Below are 16839 nucleotides of genomic sequence, written 5' to 3'. Positions count from 1 at the left end.
GAAATTTATTTCAAAATTTGACCATGCTTATTTCAGCTAAGGTGTTGTTTGTACTGAGAAAAGGCACCTTTATTTAGCATGTTTAAAGATGTCTTAGAGGGGCAGCTAGGTGGCACAGTGGATAGAGCACCAGCCCTGAATTAGGGAGAACCTGAGTTCAAATCTGGCCTCAGACACATAACACTTATTAGCTGTGTGACCCTAGGCAAGTCACTTAACCCCATTGCCTAGCCAAAGGAAAAAAAGATGTCTTAGAGGCAGGGTGGTATAGTGGATAAGAGAGGTGGTTTTGAAACCAGGAAGACTTACTGACTTTGTGACCCCTGGACAAGTCACTTAACCTCTTTTTTTTTTTAAGGCAATTGGGGTTAAGTGACTTGCCCAGGGTCACACAGCTAGTAAGTGTCAAGTGTTTGGTCTGAGGCTGGATTTGAACTCAGATCCTCCTGACTTCAGGGCTGGTGTTCTATCCACTGTGCCACCTAGCTGCCCCTAAGTCACTTAACCTCTTAGTTCTCTAGGTAACTCTCTAAGACCTTGGATTGTAGAAGAGTTGCTAACCTTCATTGGCAGAAATCTGTACAAATGGAATCACAGGTTCCATTCCCTATCCTAAAGCTATCATGCTTACATTACTTTTTTTAAATAACATTTTATTTTTCCCAATAGTATATAAGAACAATTTTTAACATTCATTTTTACAATTTTTGAGTTCCAAATTATCTCCCTCCCTCCCTTCTTTCCTGAGACTCCCTGAGACGGCAAGCAATTTGATACAGGTTATAAATGTGTAGTGATGCAAAGCATATTTCCATATTAGTCATGTTGTGAAAGAAAACACAGACTCCCCCCAAAAAAAACCATGAAAAAAAAATAAAGTGAAAAATAGTATGCTTTGATCTGCATTCAGATTCCATAAGTTCTTTCTCTGAAGGTAGATGGCATTTTTCATTCTTGAGTCCTTAGGAATTGTGTTGGATCATTGTATTGCTGAGAATACCAAAGTCATTTACAGTTGATCATCATACAATATTGCTGCTACTATGTACAATATTCTGGTTCTCACTTCACTCTGTATCGGTTCATGTAGGTCTTTCCAGGTTTTTCTGAAATCAGTCTGCTCATTATTTCTTTTGCATAATAGTATTCCATTACAATCACATGCTACAACTTGTTCAGCGATTCCCCAAGTAATGGACATTCCCCAATTTCCAGTTCTTTGCCACCACTAAAAGAGCTGCTATAAATGTGTTTGTACAGATAGATCCTTTCCCCTTTATAAAAAAATCTGTATGGAATTCAGACCTGTTAGTGGTATTACTGGGTCAAAGGGTACGCACAGTTATAGCCCTGTGGGCATAGTTCCAAATTGGTCTCCAGAGTAGTTGGACTAGTTCACAACTCCACCAGCAGTGCATTAATGTTCCATTTTTCCCACATTCACTCCAACATTTTTCATTTTCTTTTTCTGTCTTATTAGCCAATCTAATAGGTTTGAGGTGGTACCTCAGAGTTGTTTTATTTTGCATTTCTCTAATCAGTAGTAATTTAGAGCATTTTTCATGTGACCATAGATAGCTTTGATTTCTTTGTCTGAAAACTGCAAGTTCATACCTTTGACCATTTATCAATAGGGAACTGACTTTACTTTTCTCACAAAAGTCTTGTGATCTGATCCATAGGTGATGCAAACCATTTAGAATAATTTTGAAAAAGAATTACCTCAAAATAAATAATTGATGGCCACATATAGTATCTTTTCTAAAACTATAAATCATAACTAGTCAATGGGCATTTCTTAATGCATTTAGGGATATGAATATACCAATTAAAACAATTCTGTGACATTACAGATGATCCTTTTTCAGGGCATGTGTGTTTAGCTCAATGGAAATTGTGTATGTTCAAAAGAAAGGAATATATTCCATTGAGTTTCTGAATTTTTAGTATTTTGCTTAATAATAATGTTGGGATACTTCTTAAAGTTCTGGAAATAAAGCTCTGAAAAAGTTTGAGTCTTTCTTTAAAGATCTGTTGTTATGTTATTATTTGTTAGAGCTGTGGTCTCCAAAGAGGTGGCCCTGGCTTGACTCTAAGGCATAAGTGGTCCAGAAGAGAGTGGGAAGATGAGTCACATCCTCCCCTCCCCTCCATAGCTAATTGCAGTCTTGTCTCCAACACTACTATGCCACCCCCTTTTACATTCTCCCATTCTGCTCCTTCCCACAGTTGGCCTTCTGTGGCAGCACAGAGCATGAGTCCTATAAGGTAGGAAGGAGGTGATCTAATCTAACCCTGGCATTAGAAGCTGTCAAATTTCCATTCCTTCCCCTAATCCAGTGTCCCCATCCTCTATTCCTTGGATGTCTGTGCCACAGTGCAATGACCAGTAAAACCACACTCTTTCTCCCTACCCCCAAGACATAGACACAATTTTCATTTTTCAGTGGGGAAAAAAAGTGAATAGCATAGGATGAACAGGCATGGATGAGTTGTAATTACATTATCTTTTTCCTCCCAGACTCACTTTTCTTCTGAACTTCCCTATTTCCATGAACATCATATCTCTTCAGACTTCCAGGCCCTAAACCTCCTTCTCATCTTTGACTTCTCAATCAATTACAACTGCTCTCTTCAAAATTATCAATGATATAGATGGCACAGTGAATAGAGCATCAGTCCTGAAGTCAGAAGGACCTGAGTTCAAATCCAGCCTCAGACCAAGCACTTGACATTTACTAGCTGTGTGACCCTGGGCAAGTCACTTAACCCCAATTGCCTAAAAATTAAAAAATAAAAATAAAACAAAATTACCAATGATAGCTTAATTGCCAAGTGTAATTCTCTCTTCTCAGTCTTCATTCTTCTTGACTTCTCTGCAGCACTTGACACTGATGACTACCCTCTCTTCTTGGATACTTATGCTAAGTTGTCGGACACTACTCTCTTTTGAGTCTTCTCCTGCCTGTCAGACCTCTTCTTTGCTGGATCATCATCTATATCACACCCCCAATTGTAAGTGTATTCAAGGCTCTGTCCTGAGCCTTCTCTTCTTACCGTTCACTTTTTCATTTAGTTATTTCATCAGCTACTAGAGGTTCAATTAGCATCTCTATGCAGATGGATGACTTTCAGACCAATATAGTTAGCTCTAATTTCTTTCCTGACCTCATCCCACATCACAAACTTCATATTGGACTTTTGAAACTAGAAGAGGTGTAAGTATCACAAACTCAAATGTCCATGTGTAAGCCAAACTAACCCTTCTTCTGAACTGTCTTATTTCTGTTGAATTATCCTTTTCATCATCCAGGTTTGCAACCTTAATGTTATCCTTGACTCTTCACTCTTCCTCATCCCACCTATCCAGAAAGTTGCCAAATCTTGTCATTTCTACTTCCTCAGCATCTCTCTTTACTCTCACTTAGGAACTCATCACCTCTCACCTGGACTATTACAATACTTGTTCTGACTGACTTAAGTTCCTCCAAATCCATCTTCCACATAGTTGTCAAATTTATTTTCTTAAGGTGTAGATTTCAGCATGTGACCCCTTTACTTAGTAAACTTTGTATTGACTAGGATCAAAATTGTTTCATCTTTACCTCATTCTTTTAAAATTTCTATTTTTAAGTTATATAATGTCCATCCATGGGCATAGGAGTAGCCCATGTATATAATGTGTAAATAAGTACACATATTGGGGAATCATATTTAAAAATATTTTACTGATCAAAAATGTTTGGAGACCATTGGGTCACAGGATAGCTTTATAGGGTGCTAAGTATACAAGTATATGTGTATGTACTTATGTATGTATTTATGTATGGCATGTCCTTTATGAATTGGTTTATTTGGTATGAATTGTGAATTTACCACTTTTTGAATGTGGGTTTAAATTAAATGGGAACAGAATAATTGACTGGGAAGATATGTGGATCTAGGCAAACTAAATCCTCAGGGAGTTGTTTTTATGATAACACACAAATATTTTTCCCCTTCTGCTTAGGCATTTATTTTGGCTTCAAACTGATAATTTAGCCACATTTACCTAAGTACTGAGAGATTTCTTTCCATTTCCATCAGTATACAAGGATTGAGCCGTGACCTTTTGAACCTCTTTATAAGGAACAAATGTAGGTCTAATGAACTGAATCCATTTAGTTCCCTTAATCTAAAAATATTTAACCAAACTTCATTCATATTTTATTAGTATTAAAGCCTGTAAATTTCTAACCTTTGTTAGTGTATAGGAAAAGAATCAATTAATTAGTAAGCATTATTATGTGCATGCTAGATGCCAGACACTGAGTATACAAAGACAACAATTAAATTTTCCCTACAGTTTAAGAGTTTACATTCTATTGGGAGAGATAATATATACATAATTTAAATGCATACCAGATAAATACAGTGTAATTTTCTTTGTGGGGAGGGAGACACTAGCTATTGAGGAAATCAAGAGTCCTCCTAGAGAAGACGATACTTGAGCTGAGCTTTTGAAAGAAACTAGGGATTCTGGGAAGGGAAGTAAAGAAGGAGAGCATTCCAGGCATGGCAGACAGCCTCTGAAAGGCATGAAGATGGCAATTGGAGTGTTGTGTGTGAAGAACAAGAAAGCCAATTTGGCAGGACTGTGGAGTGTGTGAAAAGTAGTAACGTGTGGTGTGCCTGGAAAGGTAGGCTGGAGCCAGATTATAAAGGGCTTTGGGTGCCAAATGGAGTTTACGTTTTATCCTGGAAGCAATCAAGAGCCACTAGAGTTTACTGAGTGGGAAGGTAACATGGTTTAGACCTGTGCTTTAGGAAAGTCACTTGCGCAGCTGTGTGGAGGATGGCTTAGAGAGGGGGAATCTTGGGACAAGGAGACAAGTTGGGAAGCTATAGTAATCTAGGCCAAAGCATCTGAATTGTAGTGGTAGCCCTGTGAATTTAAAAAGGTGGGGAGGGGAAGGGGAATGGATAAATTGATATATTAGCATGTTGATCCTATGGATTAACATAATTTCTCTGTTCTGTTCAACTAATAATTCCTGATTGGATGTGTGGGTAAAGAAGAGTGAGGAGTTGAGAACTCCAAGGTTACAAACCTGGAAGACTGGAAAAATGGTGATGCCTTCAATAGAAATAGAGAAATCTGGGATGGGAATGGGTTTTGGAGGAAAGATAATGAGTTCTGTTTTGGACATGTTGAATTTGAGATATCTCTGGTCATCTAGTTTGCAATAAACAAATTTGTGAAGTGGGATTTTATGTCATTTAATGCTCACAAAAACCCTGAGAAGTATGATGTGATGCATAAAAACATTTAGAGTTCCTCAGGTTTAAGTCTAGGTAGCATTGTTATTACCATTAGTTGCTATAACTATATTCCTTAGATAAACAACAACCAATACAGTACTTAAGGATGACTAATTTTATGTTTTTAAAATAAGTTTCTTTTTCTACAACATAAATGTAAGCTCCTCAGGTGGAAATTCAGAAGCTTCCTAAAACATAATAACCTGCATGGTAGAATTATGGTCCAGAAGTTGTTCATCTGGATCCATGGTTAGAATAGCTGTCTTATTTTACTTTTAGAGCATAACCAGGCTTTTCATGCATAACAGGTATAGCTTTAAAGTTCTTTGAGGAACAAGAGAAAGATAGTCAGATATAAACAGGCTTTTGCTATTTATATATGAAAGAGAGAGATTGGTGGGTCTGATCCCATTACAGCTTAAATCTTACTGCTCATGTACTACCTACCTCTTTTACTTGAATTTCCTTGCCACAGATCTCTTGGCTGTATTTTTTTATGAGAAAATATACATAATTCTGGTCTTTCTAGCAAAGAAAGTAGGAAAGACCTAGGAAGAAGTTATTATTGCTTTTTCTTCCCAAGACATTGAAGAAAATGATCAATGTCTTCTTACCTTTATTTTGTATTTTATTATTTTCACAGGGTTTGGAAGGGAACATTATTGGCATCTCTTTTTCAGAATCTGCTTTTATAATTAGGACAGAAAAGAAATGTTATGAATAATTAAAATGTGATAGTATGCCATACATCATTTATATGCCTGAACATTTCTTATGTCATTTTAGACATATGTTGAATTTCTGAGACAGTGGTATATTTTTAAAATGCTAGCTGGATAATGAAATTTTTACTTTAATACTTTGGTTCTGAGATTTTATTAGTGTAGGTATTTTCTCCAATGGTACAGATTACAATTCATTCATACTTTCTTATCTTGTGTGATTTGTGTCTATATTCTCCCTAAAATCCTCCATAAGGAGTCAATATGAAGTACTGGCATAGCCTTCTTTCAAGTCCTTTCATATTTTGTGGATGGACACTAGTAGAGCTGTCTCACTCTCTTGTTAAATGATTAGCCCACCTTCTTTTCCGGTTACACTTCTCTCTGATATCCTTCATGGTGCTTCTTCTGTACAGTTCTTGGTTGACAGTGCACTACAGCCTACTCATGCCCTTCCAGAGCCCTTTGGTTGACTCTCACCTTTTATCTTTTGGAATTGAGATGCTCTATGTCTAGCAGCTGCCATCACCACAAGAATATTCATGGGCCTTTGTTTCTGGGAAATTTCTAAATTTAAAAGCTTTTCTTTCAGTTTTACCATTCACTCTCTAGTAGGCTATAATTTATATAACAAAACAACTACATGTAGCTTTTAATGATGGGTAGCAGTTGGTTAAATCTCTTAGTAAGCTAACATAGAGATATTCCTTCTAACTGTTTTACCCGTCATACTACATAGTAAAGCTGGAGTTGGTTAGAACTAATTAAGCAGAATTTAACACAACAGATAATTATATGACAAGGGAAAAAAACCTGTATGTATGTAGATATGGATATATAGTTTTTTTTTAAGGTGGTATAGTGGATAGAGCATTGGGCCTAAAATCAGGAAGACCTGAGTTCAAAGTCTGAGACACTTATTAGCTGCATGACTCAGGGCAAGTCATTGAATCTCCATTTGCCTCAGCTTCCTCAAATGTAAAATTGGGATGATAATAGCAAGGACGATTGTGAGGATCAAATTAGATAATATTTGTAAAGAGTTTAGCACAGTATCTGGCACATAGTAAGGCAGTTAATAAATGCTTCCTTCCGTTCCTAGTAGTAGCACTTTGTAATCATGAAATGTGAAACTGTTATCCCTGTTTCTCTTACCAAAACAAAACAAAAACAGCTAAAGTGTCAAAATAGACTATATAGGGGAGATTTTCTTTATCATTAATATAGAAAAAGCAATTTCTTATTGTGCATCTTTTGTGTAAAGCTATCTTTTATTCAGTGTCATTGCAAACACCTCTTCAGATAGATGGGAACATAGATTAAAGGGATAACAATGTTTAGGTAGAATTAAGTTAATGCATCTTGGGGACAGGATCCAAATTACAAAGATATTGAAGCCACATATATGCTACATGTTACTTCAGTGCATGACCAGAGTTTTGGGTGAATCACAGGCATTTTAGAATATTTGTCATCAGTACACCTGTGCTAAAATCACTGAAGCATGGAGTAAAATGTTTTTTTTAAAGTCCATGAAATTACTGCAATATTTCTTATAGCAACCAACTGCTAGTAAATTTCCTACATTTGCTTTTTGATAAGTTTCTTTTCTTTAGAAGGAGTATTAGCTACTAATGCTTTTGTTCATTAGCTGAATACATCTTAGCATTTCCTTCACAGAGCTCTTTTTTTTTCCTTAGGCATTTCATATTCAGCCATAAAGTTTCACTCTGAGCTAAAGCTATATTTACAGAAACTCAGACTTATGTTTACAGTCCTAAAAAATGCATATGTTAAGGTGATTTTCTGATCGATATAAAACCTCTTTTAGTATATAATACTTCATTTTCAACTGCACTTCCTTTTGCACTTCAATGTATTGAATCCCCTTTTATTCTGGGCTTTAAATAATTCTTGAAATATTTTACTTTCCTGTGCCAATAGTGACATCAGTAACTAACAGTCATTGAAGTGTGCTCTTTGAGAACTACACCTTTTGTTTGTTTCCCTGAAATAATAGCCTTTCTTAAAAACTAAAGAATTAAAAACACAGCAAAAGGACAATGAAGTGTGTGTATGCCACAAGATCTACCACTTGGCTGGGGGGAAAAAACTAATTAAAGATGAAGAAACCAGCTCAATCCAGTTTCTGAGTTAGCTTAGTGTCAGTAGTGATACACATATACATGACCATTGTTGTCACTAATTATTTCTATCCCAAGTAATCCATAAGCTTCTATGTGTGGTTTGTGTGTGAAGTGCAATAATTCCTCTTTTCTTTAAGTTCTTATCCTGACTACTTACAGAGAACATATCAAGGTTTAGCACTTAATTGTTTTTAACAGTTTGTTAGTTTCCATTCTAGTTTGTGATATGAGACTCCTTGACTCAAGGACCATGTTTTATGTTTCTTTTATATCTCTCATGGTTCTACAGTGTGCCATAAATACTAATTAATTGGTAGACTCCTAAAAGGTATTTATTCCCATAGTCTAATGCAGTATTTATCAATTTTTTTTCAATGAAAGGAAACTTTCTCTCCCCTAAACTTCAGCAGGACCTTTGTAATAAACTTTTAAAAACTATTTTAAAATTTACTCTGCTGATGGTACCAAATAACAGGATGATTTTTTAAAATTTAATTTAACTCCAAATCTAAAAGATTATAAATAACTTAGCAAAACACGACTGTTTATTTTCGATATTTTATAACTAGAAACAATATTGAATATGATGTTCCATTAAAATCCTCCTTTAGTGCCTCATTATGACATGAAGGTAATCCTATATTCTTTTTTTTTTCTTGGTAAGGCACTTGGGGTTAAGTGACTTGCCCAGCGTCACACAGCTAGTAAGTGCAAGTGTCTGAAGGCAGATTTGAACTCAGGTCCTGCGGACAAGAACTCGGTATTCTATCCACTGCGCCACTTACCTGCCCCAGTGATCCTATGTTTTTGAAAGCTCTGGCAATAGACCACAAGCTCAGGAAGGTCCTACCAAAGGAGAAAGGTTTCAGATATGAACCCAGAAACAGTATGTTGTCCAATGACTAGCTGAAGTCAGAAGGCTAGCCACCAGAAGATGAATGATTTAGCCACTCTACTGTCAACTGGCAACTCTACTGTCTACTAAGAACTGGAAGGGTTGTAATGTGCTTTGGTGGAAAGTGTACCCACATTGATGAAATCATAAATCTTTTGATATATGGAAGTTTTTGAGTCAACTCACTAAATTGGATGTTTCATAACAACTTTCATTTTCTCACTTATGTTTTTTTTTGAGGGGGGTATTTCAGTTGAACACATTTTACTTTTTAAAATTCAGGTTTTTTTAAAAAATGTTCTGTTTTATTTATAAACACCTGTGTAATTTTGTTGGAACCATGGAGCTATTTTTAAAATGAGTTTACTTATAGATCTGTGCTTCAGGATCACTGGAAATAAACCCAAATTAGAGCTATTATTGTATTTCTTTTATATTTGGAATTTAGTACTCAAACTAGTTTTGTGTATATTTCATTGACAAATGAATCCTGATTATTGACATTTTTGATTTCTTGGCTCTTCAGATTTGCCAGTTTTACATATAATGGATATGAGTATCAAAAATATATTTTAGTGCTTCTGTGGATCTATGATTTCATTAATATGGATATTTCCTTCAATGGTGCTGTTCACAACTTATCCATGCCTTCTTGTCCATGTACCCCCACAGCTCCTCCATAGAAGATTTACCATATGCACTGGAAGCCTTCCAACATTTCATGAATATGATCTCAGGCTGTCCATATGTTATCTTAAAGTTGGACTTTAAATCCAAATGATCTAAAGTAAGGCCCCTTGCACACTGGATTGACCCCTCATAGAGGATTTGTGGGAGGACATGGACAAGAGGCAATCTATTGGCTTCTCATGTTTCCCTCTGCCTTCCTTTATATAACCCTGCTCTTTATCTGCATCATGTCTTCTAGTTCCTTGACCCCTCAGTTCTCTCCTAGATCATCTCCCCTGCACTAGCCATTCTCTCATCTTCTCCCTATCTTGACTCCTTGGTGAACCAATTCTACTCTATACTATTCTCCTGTCTTGAATCCCTAACCCCCTTATCATATCACCAGTTATGTCCAACCAAGCTTTAGCCTTGAATCACTCCTAGCGTTTGTCACTTTTGGCCCTATACACATGCTGGTGAACAAAGGTGGAGAAAATCATGCAACTGTTCTGACTGGGTCCACTACAAATTTATATTACATAGCCTCAACTGGGGCCCTCATTGCTGCTAGGCAAATCAGTTCACTATCTCTCTACTATCAGTTCACCACTCTCTACAATGGCTCTTTCAGATTTTTTCATCCTCCCTCAGACTTTCCAAAACTCCTCCTCCCCTTCTGACCTTTTCTGTTATTGTAGAGGTCAACACCATCTTCCCAGCCCCTCAGGCTCTGGATTAAGACAACTTTCTTATGTGAGACAGGGGTGAACCATATTGCAATAACCTGCAGGTGGGTCTGCCTACCTCAAGTCTCTCTTCATTCTAGTCCATCCTTCATTCAGCTTCTGAGTCATTTTCCTAAAGTACAGTTCCAGTCATGTCACACACCCTCTTCCCTCCCACTGCCACTCAATAAACTCTAGTAGCTTCCTATTGCCACTAAACAATGAATTTAGTTGTTTATACTTATCTAATTACATTATTTTTGTACATCAAATATTTTGTACATCAGATACCTTGAATTGCTTAGTAGAATGAGCAGTGGCTTGAAGTGAAGGGTCATAGGCTGTAAAGCTGGAAAGGATTTTGGAGGTCATCGAATTCAAGTTCCCCATATCACAGATGAAGAAACTGGGACCCAGAGAGATTAAGGGACTTGCCCTTAATCATGATGGGAAGTGATAAAGCTGTTAAAACTCATCCATGTAATAAGCAGAAAATAGTCATGTTGTCTACTCCCTCATTAAAATAAAAGTAAAGTTGTGGGAAGCTGGCAGTACTAAAACAACCATGATGTAGTTTCACTTAAGTCTAAAGCTCTAGTATCTCAGATGATGGCAGTCCAGAGACTGTTCAGGGCTCCCCCAGCAGAGCTCCCAGTTCTAAGAGAACACTACCCTTTAAATCCCCTCAGTGATGCTAAGAAGAAAAGGTAGGTGAAGGAAACCGATGCCTACCTTTACCATCCGAGTGTAGCTTTTGGTAGCATTTTGCACTCAACCAGGAAAGATTTTCCTTTTGTTTAGATGGGAAGACATTTGATTTCTGATTTCATACTAAGGCACAACATTCTTGTCTGATCTGACTTAAGTAGTGCCTGACCTTGTGAGATACATAAATGGAAAATACCCAACTAAAAGGTTTACTGTATACCCGAATTAAATTTTTGACTAGGGAACAAATTTTGAACTAATGTTGCAAACAATACTGTAGCTAGCTGTAGAATTTGTAACTTACAAACAGTGGCTGGTCAATGCTATGTGAAGTAGTGTGAACTAACTTTTAAATTTCTGTTTTCTTAGTTTTTCTGTTTTTTAATGTATTTGTGCTCTTGTTTAAATTTAAAAAAACTTTTCAGGAAACATATGGTATATTGTATGTATATATATGTTATATATATATATATATATATAAATATGTGATTTTTTATGTGTAATATATTTTTAATCTACAGACATCTTGCATCTGCTGATACCATGAGACCTTGGACAAGTCTTTTAATAACCTTTCAATTTTTTTTCTTTAAAAGACTGCTAATGCTTAAGCTACCTACATTGAATATGTAGTCAGATTACATCTATCTATCTATCTATGAGAAAGTACAGTGCAAAGAAGTCTGGATTTGGACTTAGAAGATCAGAGTTCTAGTCCTGGCTTTTCTACTAAATTAGCTGTGTAACTTCAGACGTGTCATTTAAATTCTCTGAACCACAATTTTCCTCCTCTCTGAAACAGAGCATATTTACATTGCTATCTTACAGGTTTACTGTGAGGACAGATTTGAACATGTATGTAAGATTGCTTTGTGACTATAAATTGGTTTTATACATATAAACTGATACTGTTGTCATCACCATCGTCATCAATATGTCTATAACAATTAGTGCTAAGGCCTTTTGAGAGCTGAGAGGCTTGTTTGCAAAAACCTGTTTATATCAGTCTTCTCATCTGAAAATGAAGGAATCGGATTAGATCATTTTTAAGGGCTCTTTCTGCTTTTAACTGATAATCTTATGATCTAATCTGTGGACTAGAGTTTGTCTGAGTGCAACAACAACAAAGCACCTTTTGGGGGCAAACATTTAAAAAATTGTTGTGGATGATGATCATGAAATACATCCAGATTGTCTCTGGAATAAAATGTCAACTGGCATTCAAGGCTTTCCACGATCTGGCCTAAAGCTTACCTTTCTGGTAAGCTCATTGAGTTAGTCCATCAATATTTTCTGGCTTTATTTCTTGTCACTTCCCTACATTAAGCCTTCTGGTCTAGATAAACCAATTCTATTTGTTATATAGCCAACAGTTTTAGAATTTCTCGCCTCCCTTTCCCATTACTATACCTATCAAAATTTTACTTATCCTTAATAGAACACCTTGCACAAATCCTACTTCTTCCATGAACTTGTACTCAGCCACCCCGGCCAGAAGTGATCTCCACTAATAGACTGCCTTTCATGTAAATGTTAAGATCATACAAGATTTGTTGGTAGGAGCAACCATAGGGAGAACTTTGTTTAGTGATCTTCTGATTATCAATATCAAGTAAGGGATAAAACACAAAATATGCTCACCAAAATTGTTTGCTGTTATTATGAGAGAGTGATGTCATTTGGACTCCAAATCCAAATGGAAGTGGAATTTTCTATAGATGGCAGAATTCTTCAAATGTCCATATATGTTAATGACATTGTGCTGATTGCATCAAGCCCCAGAATATTAGGGCCTCTTCAATAAATAGTCACCCAGAAGACATTGGTTTCCATATAGGAAAAACCAGCTATGACATATGGTTGGATAGATAGTCTATTGAAGTAGACTATCAGTACATGTATCTTTAGACAGGCATTTCATGTCAACGGTAAAGTAGGAGGAAGAGGAGGAGCTCACATTTATATAATGCCTTAAAGTTTGTAAAATTTTTTGCAAATATTATCGCATTTGATCCTCACAATATCCTGGGAGGTTGGTACTGTTATAATCTACATTTTACAGATGAGGAAACTGAGGCAAACAAAGGTTAAGTGACTTACCCAGGGTCATAAAGCTAGTAAATGTGAGTAAGCATTTGAACTCATCTTTGCATTTCCAGTCTCATGTTCTTTTCACGCGCCACCTAGTGTCTAGACCTAATAGGAAGGAGAAAGTAGGCGGATTGCTTTTGGAAAGCTATTTAGCATTTTCAACATTCTCATAGTACTCCTGACATTAAAAACCCTTCTTTTAACATTGATATTCTCTCAGTGATGCAATATGAAGATTATAGGAGAATATGGTCAAGAACTACACAGTATACATAGGCTGCCCTATGTACTATTGAAGAGAACACCCACATCAGCAAGATCACTGCACTTAGGCTACAAACTTACCCATGTCTTCCCATGTACAAAATCCCTTTCTTGATCCATCCATTCCTGCTGGCTTTCATCCTATACCTTTCCTCCCTTTCAGGCTAAAATCTTTGAGAAGGCCATTTACAGTTAGTACCTCCACTTCCATTCCTCTCACTGTCTTCTTAATTCTCTTCAAGTCTGGCTTCACAAAACAGCATTCAAGTGAAACCTCTCTCCAAAGTTACCAATGATCTCTCTCTCTCCATATCTAATGACCTTTTCTTGATTTCCATCCTGCTGAACTTCTCTGCAGCCAGTGTCATTGTCAATCACTCTCTTTCCTCGGTACTCTTTTCTTTCTGGGTTATTGCAATAGCACTCTCTCCTGCTTCTCCTTCTACCTCTCTGACTGTTCCTTCTCAGTTTCCTTGGCTTGATGCTTATCAAGGTTATGACCCTTAATCATGGGGTATCACTCAAGGCTCTGTTCTCACCCCTCTTCCCCTCTCTATTATTTCGCTTGATCTCATTAATTCCCATAGAAGCAATTATCTCTTTGAAGATGATTCTTAGATCTATTTATCTAGCTCTAACCCCTCTCAAGATTGGAGGTCAGGAGAGGCTAGAAACTTAACATCTGCTCTGCTGCTGTCTGATCCTCCCCTTTCCACCTCCCCACCTTCCCAGCCTCACACACATTTAACAATCTATTCTAGGAATGACAATCACATCAACAGTTGCTAAAGTCATGTTATCTCCAATTGACTATTGGACATCTCAAATTGGATGCCCCATAAACATGTTAATGCTTTTTTAGTAGCCTAAATTTATTCTTTACCAATTTTTAAAAATATTTTTATTTGAAATTTTGAGTTCCAAATTCTATCCCTCTCTATCCTCTCCCTTCCCTGAGACAGTAAGCAATCAGATACAGGTTATACATGTGCAATTATGTAAAACATTTCCGTATGAGTCATTTTGTACAAGACAACTTGGATAAAAGAAAAAAATGAAAGAAAGTGAAAAATAGCATGCTTCAGTCTGTATTCAATCAAAATCAGTTCTTTCTCTGGAGGCAGATAGTATCTTTTATCATTAGTCCTTTGGGATTGTCTTGGATCACTGTATTGCTGAGAATAGCTAAGTCATTCATCAAACAATATTACTGTTACTGTGTACCTTTTCCTGGTTCTACTTCACTTTACTTTGCATCAGTTCATGTAAGTCTTTCCAGGTTTTTCTGAAATCATCCTGCTTGTCGTTTCTTATAGCACAATAATATTCCATTACAATCATGTACCACAGCTTGTTTAGCCATTCTCCAATTGGCAGGCATCTCCTCAATTTCCAATTCTTAGCCATCACAAAAAAACTGCTATAAATATTTTTGTACAAATAGGTCCTTTCCTCCTTTTTTATGTCTTTGGGATATAGACCTAGCAGTGGTATTGCTGGATCAAAGGGTTTCTAGCCCTTTGGGCATTGTTCCAAATTGCTCTCCAGAATGGTTGGATTAGTTCACAACTCCCCCGGCAGTGCATTAGTGTCCCAGTTATCCCACATCCCCTCCAACATTTAACATTTTCCTTTTTTGTCATATTAGCCACTCTGAAAGGTGTGAAGAGGTACTGCAAAGCTGTTTTAATTTGCATTTCCCTAATCAATAGTGATTTAGAGCATTTTTTATATGACTATAGATAGCTTTAATTCTTTCATCTGAAAACTGCCTGTTCATATCCTTTGACAATATTTATCAATTGGGGAATGACTTGTATTCTTATAAATTTGAGAAATGAGGCCTTTATCAGAGATACATGTTGCAAAGAAATTCTTTCTCCAGTTTTCTACTTTCCTTATAATTTTGGTTGCATTGGTTTTGTTTGGCAAAAACTTTTTATATAATCAAAAGGATTTGTTTTACGTTTTGTAATTCTCTCTATGTCTTCTTTGGTCCTAAATTCTTCCCTTATCCATAAATCTGATAGATAAACTATTCCATGCTCTCTTAATTTGGTTATGGTATCACCCTTTATGTGTAGATCATGTACCCATTTTGATCTTATCTTGGTATATAGTGTGAGATGTTGGTCTACACCTAGTTTCTGCCACATTGTTTTCTAGTTTTCCCAGTTTTTGTCAAACAATGAGTTTTTGTTCCAAAAGCTTGGGTCTTTGAGTTTATCTTATACTAGATTACTGTGGTCATTTACTATATATAATGTAATTTGTACCTAATCTATTCCACAGATCCACTACTCTATTTCTAAGCCAGTACCAGATTGTTTTGATAATTACTGCTTTATAATACAGTTTGAGATCAGGTACAGTTAGGCCACCTTCCCTCACATTTTTTTTCATTGATTCCCTTAATATTCTTGACCTTTTGTTCTTCCAGATGAAATTTGTTATTATTTTTTCTAGCTCTACAAAATAATTTTTTGGTAGTTTGATTGGATTAAGTTAGGTAGAATTGTCATTTTTATTATATTGGTTTGGCCTGCCCATGAGCAATAAATATTTTTCCAGTTGCTTAGATCTGTCTTATTTGTGTGAAAAGTATTTTATAATTGTGTTCATATAGTTCCTGGGTTTGTCTTGTCAGGTAGACTCTCAAGTATTTTATATTGTCTCCAGTTATTTTAAATGGAATTTCTCTTTCTACCTCTTGCTGCTGGACTTTGTTGGTAATATATAGAAATGCTGATGATTTATGTGGGTTTATTTTGTATCCTACAACTTTGCTAAAGTTGTTAATTATTTTAAGAAGTATTTTAAGTAGTTTTTTATTTGATTCTCCAAGACACATTAAGTATACCATCACATCATCTGCAAAGAGTGATAGTTTTGTTTCTTCATTGCCTATTCTAATTAATTTCTTTTTTTCTCTTATTGCTATAGCTAACATTTCTTGTACAATATTAAATAATAGAGGTGATAATGGGTATCCTTGCTTCACTCCTGATTGTATTTGGAAGGCTTCTAGTTTATCTCCATTACAGATAATGCTTGCTGATGGTTTTATATAAATGTTACTTATCATTTTAAGGTAAGCTCCATTTATTCCTGTGTTCCCTAGTGTTTTTAATAGGAATGGGTGCTGTATTTGTCAAAGGCTTTTTCTGCATCTATTGAGATAATCATATGATTTCTGTTGGTTTTGTTATTGATATGATCAGTTCTAATATTGAACTACCCCTGCATTCCTGGCATAAATCCTACCTGGTCATAGTGTATGGTCCTTGTGATATATTGCTGTAATCTCTTTGCTAGTA

General features: G+C 36.1%; 1 protein-coding gene across 2 annotated transcripts in view; it reads left to right on the top strand.

Moving 5' to 3' along the window:
• SERTAD2 (SERTA domain containing 2) overlaps positions 1–16839 on the top strand; it is a 145451-nt gene that overhangs the window by 66266 nt on the left and 62346 nt on the right. Inside the window, exon 1 of one of the 2 annotated variants that reach the window (XM_078149547.1) lies at positions 2891–3015. The exons of the other annotated variant lie outside the window; for it this stretch is intronic. The gene's annotated coding sequence lies outside the window, so the exon portion shown is untranslated. Of the gene's footprint in view, positions 1–2890; positions 3016–16839 lie in introns of those variants that run through there. 2 annotated transcript variants of the gene reach the window in all.

Source organism: Phascolarctos cinereus, unplaced genomic scaffold (genome assembly GCF_003287225.1).
Source record: "Phascolarctos cinereus isolate Bilbo 61053 unplaced genomic scaffold, phaCin_HiC Scaffold_2;HRSCAF=192, whole genome shotgun sequence".
Lineage (NCBI taxonomy): Eukaryota > Metazoa > Chordata > Mammalia > Diprotodontia > Phascolarctidae > Phascolarctos > Phascolarctos cinereus.
The sequence above is the reverse complement of the archived record's forward strand: the minus strand, read 5'-3'. Positions and strand labels throughout refer to the sequence as shown.